The sequence below is a fragment of the Sus scrofa genome, chromosome 15 (assembly GCF_054392235.1).
Source record: "Sus scrofa isolate SSC_HxYL_T2T_F1_AM1 chromosome 15, Sscrofa_HxYL_maternal_Yorkshire_Landrace_v2.0, whole genome shotgun sequence".
Classification (NCBI taxonomy): domain Eukaryota; kingdom Metazoa; phylum Chordata; class Mammalia; order Artiodactyla; family Suidae; genus Sus; species Sus scrofa.
Genome location: NC_139397.1, coordinates 105,593,777 through 105,612,907, shown reverse-complemented (window position 1 = coordinate 105,612,907; position 19,131 = coordinate 105,593,777).

Sequence of the window (19,131 nt, the reverse complement as noted above, 5' to 3'; positions counted from 1 at the left end):
GTGAAGATAAAAAGAACATGTTTGAAATTGAAATTGAATTAGAAAGTAGATCATCATAAAATACTTTCTTGAATAAAGTTGTGGCTATCAGACAGTGACAAATCAAATTTTTACTATATCCAGCCTTTAATGGTAAAGGAATTTACATGTGCATATATAAATAACTTCTGGAATAATACTTTAAAATGTTTGCTGAGGAAGGGGCAGTGATAATTATTTGTTATTTGACTTTGGATTTTATCAGGTTTGAATTTGTTATTGAAAGGATCCTTAAGAAGAGCTTCATCCCTCCTCTTTCCATTGACTGAATTTATTCTTTGAAATATTTATATTCATAATGAAATGAATTAGAGAAACAAGTATCACTCTGTCATGGAATTGCTATATGGCCAGCCTGAGGCAAATTTAGGAAGCAGATGAAATTTTTTTTTCATCATCCTAATTTCAAACAAAAATAATACGCCTTGACTTATCCCTAAAGTTCCACCTTTGCCTAAAACTCTTCTCGTCTATTTTATGACTCAGGGTTTCATGTTTTGGATATTTTCTTTATATCCTTCTTCATAAATTATGCATTCTGAATTAAAATATAAATTACCATTTGATATATTATGAATAGCACATTGTTGATGTAAATTAATGGATCTCTAAATAGTATTTGAGAAGGTATGATGTTCTCAAAGTAGGCATATCATTGTTCTACTGGTCCAAAATTAACTGAATGCTTTGACTCATAATACTTTTTTTTCTTGTTTTATTATTTTTTTCCACTGTACAGCATGGGGGCCAAGTTCCTCTTACATGTATACACCCCCCCACCCTTTGTTCTGTTGCAATATAAGTATCAAGACATAGTTCTTGATGCTACTCAGCAGGATCTCCTTGTAAATCCATTCCAAATTGTATCCAATAACCCCAAGCTCCCAATCCCTCCCACTCCCTCCCTCTCCCGCCAGGCAGCCACAAGTCTATTCTCCAAGTCCATGATTTTCTTTCCTGTGGAAAGGTTCATTTGTGCTGTATATTAGTGAATCATAATACTTAATCTACTCTGTCTAAAATATTCTCACAAACAATGAAACATTGGATAAGTCACTAAATTTCTCTAAAGTAGGGCATTCAGTTGGGTTCATTTTGAAAATATACATTAAATAACTTTATGTCCTTCTGAACATCATATTAATCATGTTAAGTTATATATAATATAAGTTATATTATATTATTATTTTTTGTACTTGGAAGAGCAAAAACCAAATTGCATTCATATGTAAACTCTTCCTGAGGATTATGTAATTATTGTGTATTCTAGATAGGAAAATATCTTTAAAAATTATATTTTATATATATAAATTTTATAAGAAAAATTACTAGTTTAAAATATTTTATTTTCATGGAATAAAGCTATGGAGAAGTGTGATTACTTGCAATATATTTCAAAATATACACGTGACCAAAATTACTTTTAATTTCTTCAGATTATTATTTCTGCTGATAATAAAATTAGTGCATTCTTATAAAAGTTCCAACATTATGGGTGATTATTTGCAGTGTGGAAGTTTTCCTTCCATAAGTTTTATCCATATAAAATATCTATGTATAATTTTTTTACTTTAATATTAAAGGATAACAGCATACACAATATTCTTAGATTCCTTTCATTCCTTTTTTTTTAATAGCTGCACCTATGGCATATGGAAGTTTCTGGACTAGAGGTCGAATCAGAGCTGCAGCTGCAGGCCCAAGTACAACCACAGCAATACCAGATCCGAGCCACATCTGTGACCTACACCGCAGCTTGTGGCAGTCCTGAATCTTTAACCCACTGAGCAAGGCCAGGGATCAAACCCATATCCTTACAGACACTATGTTGGGTTCTTAAACTGCTGAGTCACAATGAGAACTCCCATCCATAATATTCTATAATTTTATTTTATAGTTTTTTGAATTGTAGGTAATAATGAATTCTATAGAGGGCAATAAAATATTTCACATTTTAGAGTCTGATTTCATATCCATAAAACTCTTGTTCATTATAGAAATGTTACACCCTAATGAGTAAAAGGAATTGCTAATAAAATTTGTCACTGATCCTCTAATTTATCTCTTATTTTGACAAGCATATTTTAATTTTAATCATTTATGAACTTGCTTAATAGCAAGCTAGTGAATGTGAATAATATTTCTTATAAAGTTATTGCTTAATATTATGAGGTCTTATTAAAATTGTGCTGTTTTGGTGAAATGTATGAATTAAACTTTGGTGAAATTATTTTACTATGGATTAGTGAAAAATCATTAGGTTTGTGAGCACTGACAGAGTTCTATAGTTTGAATGTGGACGTCCCCTGGATTTTTGTGTAGAGGAACTGCTTTTCATTTCACTGATGACTTGAAGTCTTGGTGGGGATGGAAAATGGAGAGCAGAAAGAGTGAATAAGAAAAGAGTTGATTATGCTACCTGTCTATCCTCCCATTATTTGAGAATTCCACAAATCCACAGAAAGAATTGTGAAGTTATCAGGATATCCTAGTCTCCTGTTTGGGGGTTCAGGGGGAGCAATAGACTGTGACCAAGTCTCAATCACTTCAGCCCTTTCTTCTCTAGGGATGTTTCTCTTGAAGATTTAAGTGAATGTATTTAAGAAGCCAACGTGTATGTTAAAATTATCTTTTGGAAACATCTGGAATATACTTCTAGTTTTTCTTACCTTCCCATCCAGATCTGCCCCACCAGATTCCATCCTCAGCAAGGATATAGAAAGGGTAGTATTTACTGGGAATTGATTTCCCAAATAATTTATGTCACATCTTCATGGAAATTTTCCATACTAAAAACACAATGGCTACAGAGTTGACTCTAAGATTTGACTTTATGTTACTCTCAATAACTTTTTTCAGGATGATCCTCTGACCAAGTTACAGAATGGAGGGGCTACTTCACTGCTTGCAGACATCTCCAAATATTTGCTGTTAATTTGTGACTTGGTCTCTTGGAGTCTTTATAACCTCTAGTCCTACATTACCAGGCAGGACTTCATGCCAGGAGAGCTATGTATATACATCAACCAATCAGTGGAAAGTCCAAGTCAGGGTTGGCAGGTATCACACTTTCATTCTCAACTCCTGCACCCATGGCAGACATTCCTACTCCATCATGGCAATCTTTCTCATTGGACTTGAATGTGCCCTCGGAATACTTTCCACCAAGTGTTCAAGAATCTAGTCCCAATATTTTAAAGTTTGTATATAAAATGAAAATGAATTTGATCTTACATCCAAGCTAAAGAGACAAAACTCCGAAGAAATGAAAGTAATTTCCTTTGAGATCAATTACTTCAGCATGCCTTCTCTTTCCTGGTTCTGGATTTTATCCTCATGACCTCAGCCCCTTACTATTTGGATTTTAGATTTTGTGTGCTTTGCCCTCTTCCTTTGGCTTACTTCACTGATCCAAGTGTGCCTGTCTAGTGGAGAAGTACTGTGGTGATAGTTCACAAATGGTAACAGCTTTGAGTCTTTTACAAGCTATGTTACAGAAACCTTTTGAGTCTGGATTTTCTTCTTTCCCAAATAAGTGCTTTGGTGTATGATATATGAGGTAATCTGTGTGAAAACATATTTCAACTTAATATTACATAAATGTTGGGTAAGTTTATTACTGATGAGGATTCAATTTCAGCATTCAATAAAAAGTGGAAACCTTGTACATTATGTTGAAAATTGTGCAGTTATATTCATTAGAATACTGAGTGCACCTGTTCTTATTGGTCAGGTAGATTAAATTTGAAATACTTTACTGAAATATGACAGTCTTATCATCTTAAGTGGCATAAAATTATATGAAGACATACTAAAATTGCTCACTAAACTCAGTAGTAGATCTTGAACTTCTGCTTAAACAGCTGCAAATGTGTAAGAGACAGTCTTCTGATTTCTTAGTCCTAATTGCCCTACTGCTGTTTAGAAAGCACTACAAATTGTGTCATTGGAGGAATAGCCTCTCCTTTTCCTTAAGTGAAAGTTACAATAACTTTTCCTGATACTCATATATCCAAATTCAAAGTTGATTTCTTAGTCAGTTTTACAAGATTTGAATTAGTATTACAAAAACTCAAATTGATTCCTAGACAAGGTTTGCGTGGCATGCCTTATTAAAATAGTCATTCACAGTAAATGCATTTTTACAAGGCACGGTAAGAATATCGGATAACATTTTCTTGCATATACAATTATTCTAGCTAAAACATATTTCACACAGTCTCTTCTTCCTTGGTGGCCATTTTTATACCTCAGGATTCTATCTTCTGGCTACCATTCAGTGGACTAGGAATGAAAGTTGATGGTAAGAAAGTAATAGCCAATAGATTGGCTTAACAGCAGCCTGTGACTTGTTCTGTTGTAAACAGCTGAATTAGGTCAATCAGATTCTCACTCTTGGGGCTTTGAACTGAAAAGCACAAAGTCTGTTAGCAATAAGCCTAGCAGCTGAAAGGATGCTATTAGGTAGTGGCTGCATTGAAGCCATGTACTAACAGGTTATGAGTGAGCAAAAACTGGATAAACAGAGAAAACCACATAGCAAAGATGAATGATTTTGGTAAGGAGAGAGAACAGTGGCACTAAGAAAGCTAATTTAGCTATTGATGGAGAGAGAGGTTAGCAACCCTTAGAACTGATTCTGGTCCAGTTTCTGTATTATTACAACAGTCTCCCTTTGGCTGAAGGGAATTAAATGGATCTGTTTTCTTTACCTAACCAATCCATGTGCTAATAAATATAATTCAATTCTGTCTTGCAATCACACTTTGTTCTGATGCTTATTTTGAATACTTCCCTGGTAAAAAAATATGCAATGATAGGATGTGAAATAAAGTTTTACTAGGATCTATGACTTTTAATACTTTACTGTTATATTAGTGTTTGATAAATTCATGGTGGCAGTCATGCAAGAGAGATTAAAAAGATTGTTTTTGTTTCATTATAAATGAACTACAGAGAAGTAACTTATTTTCTGTAACAAATCTTGAACGTACAAAGCATCAATTTTTGAAGTGAGCCTTGGGCAGATGTTAGGAATGCCACAACATGATGAAGAATATATGTTCATTTAAGAATGGCACTGAGTCCGGATGGAAGAACAAGGGAGCAATAAAACAGATGCGGGAGACATATTAAAGGGGCTGATGGTGTAACTTGAAACGTCCTGGCTGGCCATTTTCACTTTTCTATTTAATCAGGAAATTACTATGGCTTAATAATGTATTTTTTAAATTGTTATCCAGAAAAGGTAATTTATTTTCTATAAATAGCAAAAGTCAGAAATTGAAAGTAGCAGATATGTTTAGAATAGTTCTAAGAATATGTTGCGATTTTGTTTTACTTGATGAATATACAGCAAAAATGTATTTTAAAAAAAGGAAACTGCTTTCTGTAAAAGCAGGCACACATATACATAAAGGTAAGCAGCCATCAAGAGATATATTCTGGCTGTAATATCAGGAATGTGCATACATTTATATTTTTCAGCATCTTGGACATGATTTAAAGGGTGTTATGCACTGTAGTTTAGAAATGTAAATTGTTCTGTCTTTTCTAAAGATAGCTTATCTTTTTGAAAATCCTTCATTCACAATATTTATTACTGATTTTATCAAATCTGATTTATGTTATTTTCATAAATTGTTTCTTGGGGTAAAATTGTACTCGGTTAAATAGTAATTTAAAATCTGTCTTCCAAGACTATAACAGAACTGTGCTAGCCTGACATATTTTTAAAAGTGTGTTTTACTTGAGGACTATCATATTTCTGAAACTGGCAGTTCTAAATGAGATAACTGTTTAAACTGTTTGCCAATAGAGAGTTTACCTGCTAAGAAAAATATTGGAACTAGCCAAGCAGGAAGCTGTTTTAATTTATATATCATTACAGTTACAAAAATGTGTTTTGCTCTTTTAGGAATATTTCTTGTCTCTAATGCTTTCTTCAAAGTTTGAGTCACTTGCTTGCTTTATGGAGCCATAACCCTTTGGAGCTTTTGGTCTGTTTAACTCCCTATAACTGATGAAAATTGGGAAGGACAAATGTTCCAACTTGTTGAAATTATATATTAATTGAGTTTTTTTTTTTTTAAGTCAGGAAAACCCCCGTATATAACACTCTGGAAACTGCCACCTTCACATAGGTAATGCAATAACACTATAGTATTTTTGCTTTTATTGTTACCTGTATATAACAAATGAAGTCAGAAAATAAAAAATCCATTTCTATAACTAACATACTGAGGAAATCTAATAAAGTTATTTGACTAAAGAAAACATGTTTTTACCAAGTGGAAGCATTTGTGATTTGACTTTGAGAAGTGTTGGACCATCACCTGTTTAAAAATTTAGGGGTGTTCCATGGTGGCTCAGCAGGTTAAGGATCTGGTATTGTCACTGCTGTGGCTCAGGTTTGATCTTTGGCCCAGGAACTTCTGCCTGCCGCAGGTCTGGCCAAAAAATATTTGTAAATGATATTTTCTATGTATTGTTTCTACTTTATTTTTGGGGTATTTCTTGGTAATGAAGTTGTAAAATTATTTTAAAAACTCAGAAACTTTTTAGAAATATTGTGGAGAGCTGGTGATGAATGTAACCTATAATCTATGAATATAATCTATTTTGATTATATTTTGACCTACCTTTTGATGTGTATTTTATCACCACCAACTTATGCTTGTGAAGAAATAAAAATAACTATATTTGTAGGCATTATAGTATGTAAAGTGATTTGAATGAATTGTGTGATTTGATCATTACAAAAGCTTGTTGAGGTGCTGGACAGTATATTCCCACAAGCTGAAAAAGGAACAATTATATAGTCTATCCACATATTTGGGTTCATAAAACTAGACAAAATCCAGTGTCTTGGGATCAGATGGAGTACTCTTTTCTTAGAGGTCACGGTCTCTTAACAAGGAATGAAGACATGATTAGGTAAAGTACTACTTCTTTTCTTGGCTTGGGAGTAATGTAAATAAAAAACTAAGGACTCCACAAAGTAAAAGATGTTTTTAATGTTATTACATAGTGGAAGGAGCAATGAAGTACAAATCATATACCTTAATTTATAACTCATTTTTAAGTTGGTCAAGATCAAATTTCATAAAATTCTCATAGTATTACATGAAATTAAAATATCTTAGGGGAGTTCCCGTCGTGCCGCAGTGGTTAACGAATCCGACTAGGAGCCATGAGGTTGCCGGTTCGGTCCCTGCCATTGCTCAGAGGGTTAACGATCCGGCGTTGCCGTGAGCTGTGGTGTAGGTTGCAGACGCGGCTCGGATCCCGCGTTGCTGTGGCTCTGGCGTAGGCTGGTGGCTACAGCTCCGATTCAACCCCTAGCCTGGGAACCTCCGTATACCGCGGGAGCGGCCCAAGAAATAGCAACAACAACAACAACAAAAAGACAAAAAAACAAGAAAAAAATAAAATAAAATAAATAAAAAAATAAAATAAAATATCTTAGGTACAGCAGCAAACATTTGACTAAATTTTGAAATGATGTGGTGATCTTTAGTAGTTTGAAATTTCAGCCCTTGATGAGTAAAATTCTGAGAATTAACTGGTATTACTGGCTCTGTAATTAATCCTAGATGGGAGATGTAGGAGGCAGATGGGTTAAAGTTTCCTTTTAATTGAGCACAATCCTTTATTTGCCATAAATATGTTTCTTAAGTTGCAAGGCAAAAAAGTTTCTTGAACAAGAATCCTACTCTTTGATGAATTAGAGCATTTAGTCGAGAGGCAGTTCCAAGAAAAAGTTCAGAAAGATTTATTTTTAGAGAACTCATCTCACCCGTTAACAAGAATAATAAAATGAGTGAATCATATAATGCAATTGGAACCTGGTCCTGGCAATTATGCAGCCATTTACCCCTCAGTGACAACTTGAGAGCTAGAGCTTCAGCACATTCTGGGTGTTGATTTCCTACCGGGGCATGTTTATGTTGTAGATGAAGCCCAGGCTGCTTGGAAGGCTTCAGATGGTTCTATTGGGTTGAGGATTAATGAGGTTAAATTAACTCAGTCACTTAATGCACATTTTATTGAAGTTCAAGCTGTTCAGACTGTTGCAGTTAATATGAGTAACCCAGAGTGTTGCCAGTTAAATGTAAGTTACACATCAGGGATGCCAGGTCATTACTGACAGGAAGGAAGCAATTTTATTTGGTCATGACATCTATCATAAAGGCATTCTCATGTTTTTAATATATGTATATATCTAGAAACATATAAAAGTTATCTCTATCTTTAAAACATGAAGATGCCTTAATGATATATATGTATATGTGATATATGTAAATTTTTCCAAAATGTCATTCGTTTAGGGATTTGATTGTTACCTCGGGCAAGATTATGATCTTAGCTTTAACTATTTTTGTCCTGATTTTAGAGAGCAAAATGTTGACTTAAGAGAAATGAACAAAATTTTCCTTACCCCATGAGTAGTGCATATGAGGAGCATGTTGGGATAGCTGATTTTGTCTTCAACCTTTATGATATCATAAAAACAATGTCCTGAGATGCTCCCATGTTGAGAAGATATGTCTCAGACACATAAGGCAAAACCTGAGCATTCATTCATTCATTCATTCATTCACTAATTCATTCACTCATTGTTTTTGGAGCACCTAATATGGGCTGCCAATTATACTAGTGCTGGGGATAAATAGTTCCAGCTCCTTCATGTTTAGTATGTTTATCAGCATCTGCATTTAAGTATGTATGTATATCTTATGTTATCAAGGACTTTGTAACTTCCTGTGGAGCAGCCACATTTATACTCTTGGCTTAAAAAAATCATTTCTAGGAAGTTCCTGTAGTGGCGTAGCATAAAGGAATCTGACTAGGAACCATGAGGTTGCGGGTTCGATTCCTGGCCTTGCTCAGTGGGTTAAGGATCCGGTGTTGCTGTGAGCTGTGGTGTAGATCACAGACGTGGCTTGGATCTGGCATTCCTGTGGCTGTGGTGTAGGCTGGTAGCTATACCTCTGATTAGACCCTAGCCTGGGAAACCCCATATGCCATGAGTGAGGCCCTAAAAACCAAAAAAAAAAAGAAAATCATTTCTAGATGCTTATAAAGTAAATAAGCCTCCTCAGTGATGAATCTAATAGTCACATAAATTGCTCCAGTTTTACTCTAAACAACAAAGGGAGGCTTACAACATCATAAATGACAACATCCTCCTCTACCAAAAGTGTTCCAAACAGATGCTTTTCTGACCTTTTGTGCAAGACACTATAGAGCTCTCATAGTCTATGGAATCTTGTGACCTATTCCACTTCCTATAGGCTGAGCTGCCACTTGAAATGGCCCTTTTACTTTCAGGCCAACTATAATGTCATGGGAAAAAGTAATCCAAAGAAAAGCATCTGCAGACAGACAGACAGACAGACACACACACACACACACACACACACACACACACACACACACACACACAGAGAGTCTGAATAAAGAGCTCAAGGCAAGGCTCCAGGAGTCTAAGTGTGTGCTTGCCTTGTACAACTGGTGAATCACATGTTGCCACTTCTCTCCACTCCCTGGCCCAGCTCTCCCCTGGTTTGGAAGTAAGGTTTTGCCATCCCTACTGAGAATAGGGCACTGAGAAGTGATTGCCAGAGGGAAGAAACATTACAGTTGCCAACCACCACTGCAGTTTTATTGTTCTTGTCATTTCCCTACTGTTATTTTCTGATAACTATCTAGCTTAAAGGCACAAATGATATTTATTTAATACAGCAAATTCTCTTAACTGCTAAACGCTTTGTAGTCTCTTTAAGGAATACACCTGACTCTGGCCCTTCAGGCATTTGGGGGTGGGGAAAAGAAAAAAGAGATAAAGATCATATAAAATCATAGTGATAGTATGCAGACACATATCCATCATGGCTCCTAGATCACAGATACTCAATATATTTTAATTTCTTCTTTGACAGATATCTGCTTGTGTAGGCTGGGACTATGAAGAGCTTTGGAACAGCCAGAGGTATTTGCCTTTTACTTGGGTGGCTATTGGAAATTACTGAAATTTATTTCCCTAAGGAAGTAAAATCATTGGTATAAGAGCAAAAATTTGGAAATTAACTACTTCAATGAAGTATATGTGATATTATATAAACCCACATTTAAAATATGCCTGGAGGTGTTTAATGTTGAATTATTTTTTGGGCACATCCTATATGCCTAAACTTAAGGTTAATGCCTCTAGACAGGTTATTCACGAAGAATGAAAATCATATATTTATTCAGGTTGGGTAGTAGAATTTTTAAAAACAGTATACATTATCAAGTTAAGATAAAATAACTCTAAAATAAGAAAAATGTTCAAAGCATGGTAAAAGTTTAACTTTCAGAGTATGATAGAAATGAAAAAGATAGACATGTGTTGATATATTCAGTTTTCAGAATAAAATACTGAAGTATGTTATAGAGATAATAATGATAGATAGCATATCTCTTCAGTGTGCTGAGGTTGACACTATAAAGAAACTTCAGACACACTGAGATCTGGGGACAAGGTCAGCAGATTTATAAGCCTGTGTTACCTTGATATGACAGACATACCCTTTATCATTTAATATGGAGCCAAAATAGAGTTTTGAAAGAAATGGCATGTTTTCTTTGATATCTAAGGTTGCTTTCAATGAAAATATATAACAACTACTTTTCCCCTTATTATAAAAAGTACATTATACATATTATACATGTAAATACACATGTACTTGCCCTTTATTATTCAAGCAATGCTTTTGAATTTATTATTTGTCTCATTGTAGGAGAATTAAGGAATGTGAGCAGAATGTTTCGTTAGAAAATAATTTAATTGAAAGGAATAAGAGATTATATAGTAAACAAATTAGGAAGAAATAGAGTATTTAGTGTCAGTTAAGTACGAAAACTTCATTATGGCTTAGGTCTTTCATCTTGTATCTTTAGTTTCCTTTCCTGTATTATGGCTCTTGCTACAGTTAGCAGGATTGTTCATGTCACTTATCACTAATACAAAAATGAAAAGAATTTGGCAGGAATTTCAGCTGATAATTTTTAGAGCTACAACTTAAGATCTATAGTAAAATATCTGAATGATACATAGAACAACCTCAAGCTGAAAGCTGGTATATTTTAGTTAAAGTAGAATTGCCTTGTTGCATGCTGAGTAATGCAAGACCATGAAGATGAATGTGTACTGGGTACTTTGAGTAGATAGTCTGATGTGCTCTGCATTACTCAATTGTGTTGACAGTAGAATCTTGACAAAATAAAGTCTAAATACAGGGAAGGAAAGTGATAATCTGTTAAATGCAAGTCATAGATTGAGAGCAAATTGTTTTGGCATTTCTTTCTTCATATAATTTCAGATTTTTAGTTGATTTTGGACACATATATATATATATATAAATTTTTTATTATGATTGATTTACAATGTTCTGTCTATTTCTGTTGTACAGCAAAGTGACCCAGTCTCATATACATAGTTTTTCTCACATTATCTTCCATCATGTTCCATTACAAGTGACTAGGTATATAGTTCCCTGTGCTATACAGCAGGATCTCATTGCTCATCCACTCCAAATGCAGGAGTTTTTCTCTACTAACCCCAGATTCCCAATCCATCCCACTTCCTCCCTCTCCCTGCAGCAAACACGAGTCTGTCCTACATGTCCATGATCTTTTGTTTTGTAGGTAGATCATTTGTGCCATATTTTAGACTCCACATATAAGTGATATTCTATGGTGTCTGTCTTTCTGACTTACTTCACTCAGTATAGAGTCTATAGTTCAGTATAGAGTCTATAGTTCCATCCATGTTACTGCAAATGGCATCATTTGTCCTTTTTTATGGCTGAGTAGTATTCCATCACATATATGTACCACATCTTCCTAATCCATCCATCCATCGATGGGCATTTAGGCTGTTTCCATGTCTTGGCTATTGTGAATAGTGCTGCAATGAACATAGGAGTGCATGTATCTTTTTCAGTGAAAGTTTTGTCCAGATATATGCCCAGGAATGGGATTGCTGGGTCATATGGTAATTCTATATTTACTTTTCTTCAGTATCTCCATACTGTTTTCCATAGTGGTTGTACCAATTTACATTCCCACCAACTGTTAGGAGGGTTCCCTTTTCTCCACACCCTCTCCAGCATTTGTTATTTGTTGACATTTTAATGATGGCCACTTTAACTGGTGTGAGGTGGTACATCATTGTGGTTTTGATTTGGATTTCTTTAATAATTACTGATGTTGAGCAATTTTTCATGTGCCTGCTGGCCATATGTATGTCTTCTTTGGTGAAATGTCTGTTTAGGTCTTCTGCCCATTTTTCGGCTGGGTTGTTTGTTTGTTTGTTTGTTTTTTGAGTTGTATGAGTTGTTTGTATATTTTGAAGATTAAACTTTTGTCAGTTGAGTCATTGGTAAAAATTTTCTCCCATTCTGTGTGTTGTCTTTTCATTTTTTAATGGTTTCCTTTCCTGTGCAGAAGCTTTTGAGTTTAATTAGGTCCCATTGGTTTATTTGTGTCTTTATTGTCTTTATTCTAGGAGGTGGATCAAATAAAATGTTGCTGTGATTTATGCCAAAGAGTGTTCTGCCTATATTTTCCTCTAGGAGTTTTATAGTGTCTGGCCTTATATTTAGGTCTTTAATCCATTTTGAGTTTATTTTTGTGTATGGTGTTATACAGTGTTCTAATTTCATTCTCTTACATGCAGTTTTCCCAGCACCATTTATTGAAGAGACTGTCTTTCCTCCATTGTATGTTCTTGCCTCCTTTGTCATAGTTTCATTGGCTCTAGGTGTTCAGGTTTATTTCTGGGCTTTCTATCCTGTTCCATTGATCTATATTTCTATTTTTGTGCCAGTACCATTCTGTCTCGATGACTGTAGCTTTGTAGTATATATGTTAAAATAGGGTTACAAATATCCATTATTTTTATTTTTTATCTCCTCTCTTAAAGACTTTTTTTTTGTCTTTTTGTCTTTTTAGGGCTGCACCTGTGGCATATAGAGGTTCCCAGGCTAGGGGTCTAATCAGAGCTGTTGCTGCCAGCCTACACCAGAGCCACAGCAATGCCAGATCTGAGCCATGTCTGTGACCTACACCACAACTTAATGGCAATGCCAGATCCTTAACCCACTGAGCGAGGCCAGGGATCGAACCCTCATGGTTCCTAGTCAGATTTGTTTTTGCTGTGCCACCACGGGAACTCCTCCTCTACTAAAGATTTAAAACTAAAATCAAATCATGTTAGAAAAGCGAGAGTTCAAGGTTGAGACTCTGGAGTATTAAGCATACTACTGGCACTAAGAAATCGGTTAAGAGGAACAGAATAAAAGCTCAAAAATACAATTAAAATTTGGAACTTACAATATCTCCAGTGTTTACTAATTCCTATGTTCAGGAGTGATAAGCTACAAGGTGCCAAAATATAAATTTTTCTAGGCTAATTTATATTGTCAGAGAAACTTCAAGTCCTCATTTTCATTCCTTCATTCATTAATTAAATCAATGGATAAATGTATTGAGTTCCTACTTCATGCCAGGCACTCTACTAGGCCTTGGGCTAAGTAATAAATAATAAATGGTAAGTAATAAGTAAAAGGATACATGTGTTAATTCTTAAGAGTAAAGAATAGAGAGTGTGTTTCTGTGCCAGGAAAATCTTCCCTGAGTCATGACATTTGAGTTGATGTGGAATGATAAATCAGAATCAACTAAATGAACACAAGAGGCAGGAGTATTTCCTGTGGAGGGAACAACATGTTACAAAGAATCTTGGCTGAAGGAAATACAGCATGTGTTATGGTTTGAGTTTTGTCCCCCCAGGAGGTATATGAAATCCTTATTCCAGTATCTCATAAAAGGGCCTTATTTGGAAATAGGGTCATTGCAGATATAATTAGTTGTTAAGATGAAGTCATTGAATGGGCTTATAATCCAATATTGCTGGTGCCCTAATAAGAAGAGGAGAAGAGTCACAGAGACAGACACATGAGGAGCAATTATTGTGTGATGATGGAGCGGGAGACTGAAGTTGCAAACCAAGAAGCACTGAGGCTCCTGGAAACCACTAGATTCTAGTAAGAGGCCAGGAAGCATTCTTCTCTACAAGTTTCAGGGAGGATGTTTCTGGCAACACCATGATTTCAGACTCCCAGAATCCAGAACTATATAACAATACATTTCTATTATTTTCAGCCACTTAGCGTGTGGTAATTTGTTATGGCAGCCCTGGGAAACTAATACAGCATGTTTGAGAAAATGAACAAAAACTAATGTGGCTGGAGAGGAATACTAGGCACAGCGGAGGAAGGCAGGCAGTAAAGGCAGTCATGGCCATGGGACATTGTAAATCATGTTAAGGATTTTGATCTCTGAGATTAATCAGAAATCACTGAGCAGTATTAAACAAGCAGTTGACTTGATCGAGTTTGTGTTTTGAAGAGGTTAATCTAGATTGGAGTGGAGGCAAAAATAAATGTTGAGAGACCACTTAGAAGGCTCTTAAACTAGTCCTATTAAGAGATAATGAAAAAGTGACTGTTATTAACTCCCCCTCCCTAATTCATATGTTGAAGCCCTGCTGGCAATGTGATAATATTAGGAGGTGGGGCTTTTAGGAGGCAGTTAGGTTTGGATGAAGTTGGAGGGTGACATTCCCATGGTGGGATCGATATATTGTAAGAAAAGAGAGAGACCAGAACCTCTCTGCAAGTGCTGACACACAGAAGAAAGGCCATGTGAGCACACAGTGGGAAGGCAGCCATCTGCAGACCCGACATTATTCTTGGACTTCCCAGTCTTCAGAATTGAGAAAAATACACATCTGTTGTTTAAGCCACCTGGTCTGTGGTATTTTGTTATAGTAGCCTGAACTAAGACAGTGCCCTAGGAAGTCTGCACTGTAGAAGGGGAGTTTGGATTACTGAAGCACAGGGTTATATATCTTGTAATAAGCTACAATGCAATATAATCTGAAAAAATTATAACTGAATCACTTTGCTATACATCTCCTCATATCTAGAAAAACACTAAAATCTTTCAATGATGATTGATGTCTATGACTAGTAGTAACATTCATGAGACCAGGAGAAAATTTCTGTAAAATGTGTGCATTGCGGTATGCACCTCCCCCTTCACCTTTATGATATTCCCCCCTTCCTCTTTGGGGCAGTATTTCAGGCTGTAGTCAGTGAACAGAACAAAAGATGTCAAGGTCATCTGTGAGAACAGCCACTCCCAAGGGTGGGCCAGTGAGCCCTGAGGGAACTCAGGAAAGAAACAAAGAAGACCTGCCCTCAGCTGTGGTGCATATCAAAGGAGTGATTCCAGTAAGCACAGATCTTTACATCTTCCCACAGAAACTGGTTTTCTTTAAATCTTCTTCTGTAAATCTGGTTATCTGTAAATCTTTTTTTCCTACTACCTTCCCTTTGTTGCAGAACTCATATATCCTAGCTTCTCCCTCGCCTCCTTGGAGCAGTTTCTCAGTTTCTTGGTCCTACCTGACTGATGCTGTCTCCCAGGCTTAAGTCCTAATTTCACCCCAAATAAAAGCTCTCAACTTTCAGGTTGTAATTTTTTTTTAACTGACAATCAGACCATGTCACCCTAAACCATGTGTTTGTGACGTAAAAATTATTTTTTAGCTAAAGGCAATTAAGTCACAAATCCAAGAGAAGCTCTCTCTCTTCCTTTTTTTTCCTAAAGGCAGACTGACTTAAGACTCTTATCAGCTTGGATAGGCACTGAATCTACAAACAAAACTTTTAGCATTGGTTTCCTCTCAAAAGTTTACCTTCTCACAGTTTGCCACCCTTGGAAGCCTAAAACCACTTTCTTTTGTCTTGTCATTTCTTTACAACTTTATTGTTCTTTGTTGAAGATGCTATATAAGCTGGAGTACTAAACCACCTCTTTGAGTTGCTCAGTGATAAATGTTTATTGACAAACAATAAACATTTGTTTTTCTCTTAATTTGTCTTTTGTCACTGGGGCCCCAGCTGAGAACATAGAAGGGTAGGAGGAAAACGACTTTTTCCTCCCTTATAACTCTTTCTAGATTCTCATATTTTGTGCTTTATAGGAGAAATATGTTTGTTCTTTTACAGGGCTCATTCCCTTCTTTCTCACCAATTGAGTGTCCCAATTTTCCTTTAAAGGGTTCATTTTACTTTGAGTGGGTTGATTCAAGGGTGGTTCTCTATTGGCTTTACTCTTCTGTTAAATCCTATTCAGTGGGACACAGTGGTTGGATTAAGTTAGGATACATGGTGCATTTAGGGATATTGAGGGGCAGTGAATTCCAGGACCTTGCAGGGAAAGGAGACTCCATTCCCTTGAATGAGGAATTATTATTAGTGTGTGAGGGCTGGAACTATGGCAGTCATTATCAATCATAAGGGGGTAATTTGAAGCTTGTGTTGGTGGGTGATAAGAAGCAATGTGTGGCTTGAAGATTAAGGAAACCAGTGAGGGTTGAGCAGAGAGTGAAAGAGATTTGGTTTTATGGTAATATTGTTTGAGCCACTGGATCATGACTCACCTGAATCCAGACCTGAAACTGGAGTTTTTTATTCATGTGAATGAAAATTTGTCTTTATAGTTTGTTAGCTTGACTTGAATTTTGTCATTTGTAAAATGGTAAGTCCTACTATTCTATAATTGATATCATGTTGTGTTATTAAATGTGTGTCTCAGGGTTGCGGGAGAGGTGGGTGGATGTTAAGTAGAGTTTGTTGTTGGTTGAACGAAGCCAAAAAACCAAACATTATGCCTTCTGCATTTCCCCCCTCTAGCTGCAGATTGAGGAAGGAGCCCTTTGATTAATCTTCAAATTAAGTCTGTTTGAAAGAAATAAAGATGGAATTTTCTGGCATTCATGCAGAGCAATGCATGCAGAGATATAGCAAGTAAGATGTACAAAGTTACCCAAGTAGCATCTTTATGGTGCTCATCCTTTGGCATTATGTATATTTGGCTCATTTTTAGATTATTATTTTACCTATTATTTATTAATTTCTACATATATGGTTGCCATCTCTAGTATCTCAGTGTCTTTTTTTCTTGTATTTAACCAGCCTGATCTATTTGGAAATTTAAATATATTCTCTAGGTCCTACCAGAGCATGGATTCCTGCTTATGTTATATTTCCCTGAATAGTGGTGATTTTGATGATTTGATTCTGGGTTTTCTGTGTCAGGAATCTATTTCCCTTACAATGGATACCTCCACCCACTATGTTAGGTACACATGTGGCCAATACTAATGGGTACAATATTTATTTCCCATTCTTTACTTCTTATGTTTGAAGGTATGTGTACACTTTATCAAGACGGATGCTACACTCAGGCTGGATAATTGAGGAAAATGTAATGAAATATTTAGAAGGTTTAGAGAAAGCAACAATGATTGGTGCAGGACCCTGAAGCTAGTAGTAACAGTGAGCCTTTAAATGCATCAGAGGAGGAAGTGGTTACTAGAACCTGGAGAAAAGGTTTTATGAGGAGGATTTCCTGATGGGCTTTAAAAGGAAACATCAGCCTTCTAGGGCACAAAGAAGGCAAGAAAAATATAAAGTGAATCTGAGGGCAAATATAAGATATCTAGCTTTAAAGTTGTCAGGATATCAGGACTTCCCTTGTGGTACAGTGGGTTAAAGATTAGGCGTGGCTCAGGTCACTGCTATTGCGTGGGTTTGATCCCTAGCCCAGGAACTTCCACATACTGTGGGCATGGCCAAAAAAAAAAAAAAAAAAAAAAAATTGTCAGGATATAGCTAGTATTTGAAGATATTGAATTAGATGAAATCATAAGGTAGTGAAAGCTGATATGGAAGAGCTCTATGACGTGAGCCTGGAGACTATAACATAAGAAGTAGGACAGAACAGGATGAAGGCACAGTAGATACAGAGAAGACCATCTGGTGAATTAGAGGAACATCGGGGCGATGTGAAGACCTGGAATCCAAATGAACAAAGTGTTTTTTCAGGGAAAGGGAGTTATTAACTCTGTCAAATAATGCCCACAGGTCAGGTAAGAAGGGTCCTGGGAACTGATTTGAATAATCCATATGGAGATCATCCGTGTCGTTGAGTTGAATTTCAGTGGCTGATTGGGTAGAAAGTTATTGGAGTGGTTTTAAAAGAAGTTGGAAAAATAATTTGAGACAGCAGTTAACAGACGAAAATTTCTGAGAAGTTTGCTTTTAAGGGAGCAGAAAAAATGGTGGTAGCTGGGATAAAAGGCAAAGTGAAGTCAAGGGAGTGTTTAGGACTCAAAAAATAGCATCTGGTTTATTACCCTTCCATGTATAAGTATATAGGTTGTTTCCAGTAATTTATATTTTCAAATAATGTGACAGTGGAATAACCTTGTGTGTATGTATTTTTGTGCTGTATCAGTTTGCATTCTCAAAATGGCCAATTTTTTTTTTTTTTTGTCTTTTTTGTCTTTTTTTTTAGGGCTGCACTTGTGGCATATGGAGATTCCCAGGCTAGGGGTCTAATCGGATCTGTAGCCGCCAGCCTACACCACAGTCACAACGCAGTATCTGAGCCATGTCTGCAACCTATGCCACGGCTCACGGCAACACCGGATCCTTAACCCACTGAGCAAGGCCAGGGATCCAGCCTGCAATGACATGGTTCCTAGTCGGATTCGTTAACCACTGAGCCATGATGGGAACTCCAAGATGGCCAGTTTTTTAAGCTCAGGGAACTTTCATCTGTCTGTCTGTCTGTCTGTCTATCTATCTATCTCTCATTTATCTATCATCTACAATTAGCAAAATGAATAAGTGCCAGTTAGCTTAAAGAAACTGTTTTATGTTTAAAAAAATGAGTGCTTTCTGCTTTGTTCCCAGCAGACAAAGCAACATTTCAGCCTAGTTTAAAAACAGAAGAGAAACAGACATGGATTATGCAAAGAAGTGAGAGGATAATGAATAAAGAGAAGTTAGAAACATGGAAAGGGAAACAAGGATTGTCATTTTCTAAAAAGTTTCTATTGTTTAACTGGTACTGTACTGACTTATCTCCTTTCTCTTTCTCACTTCCCTATTGCTACTCCTTTCTAAG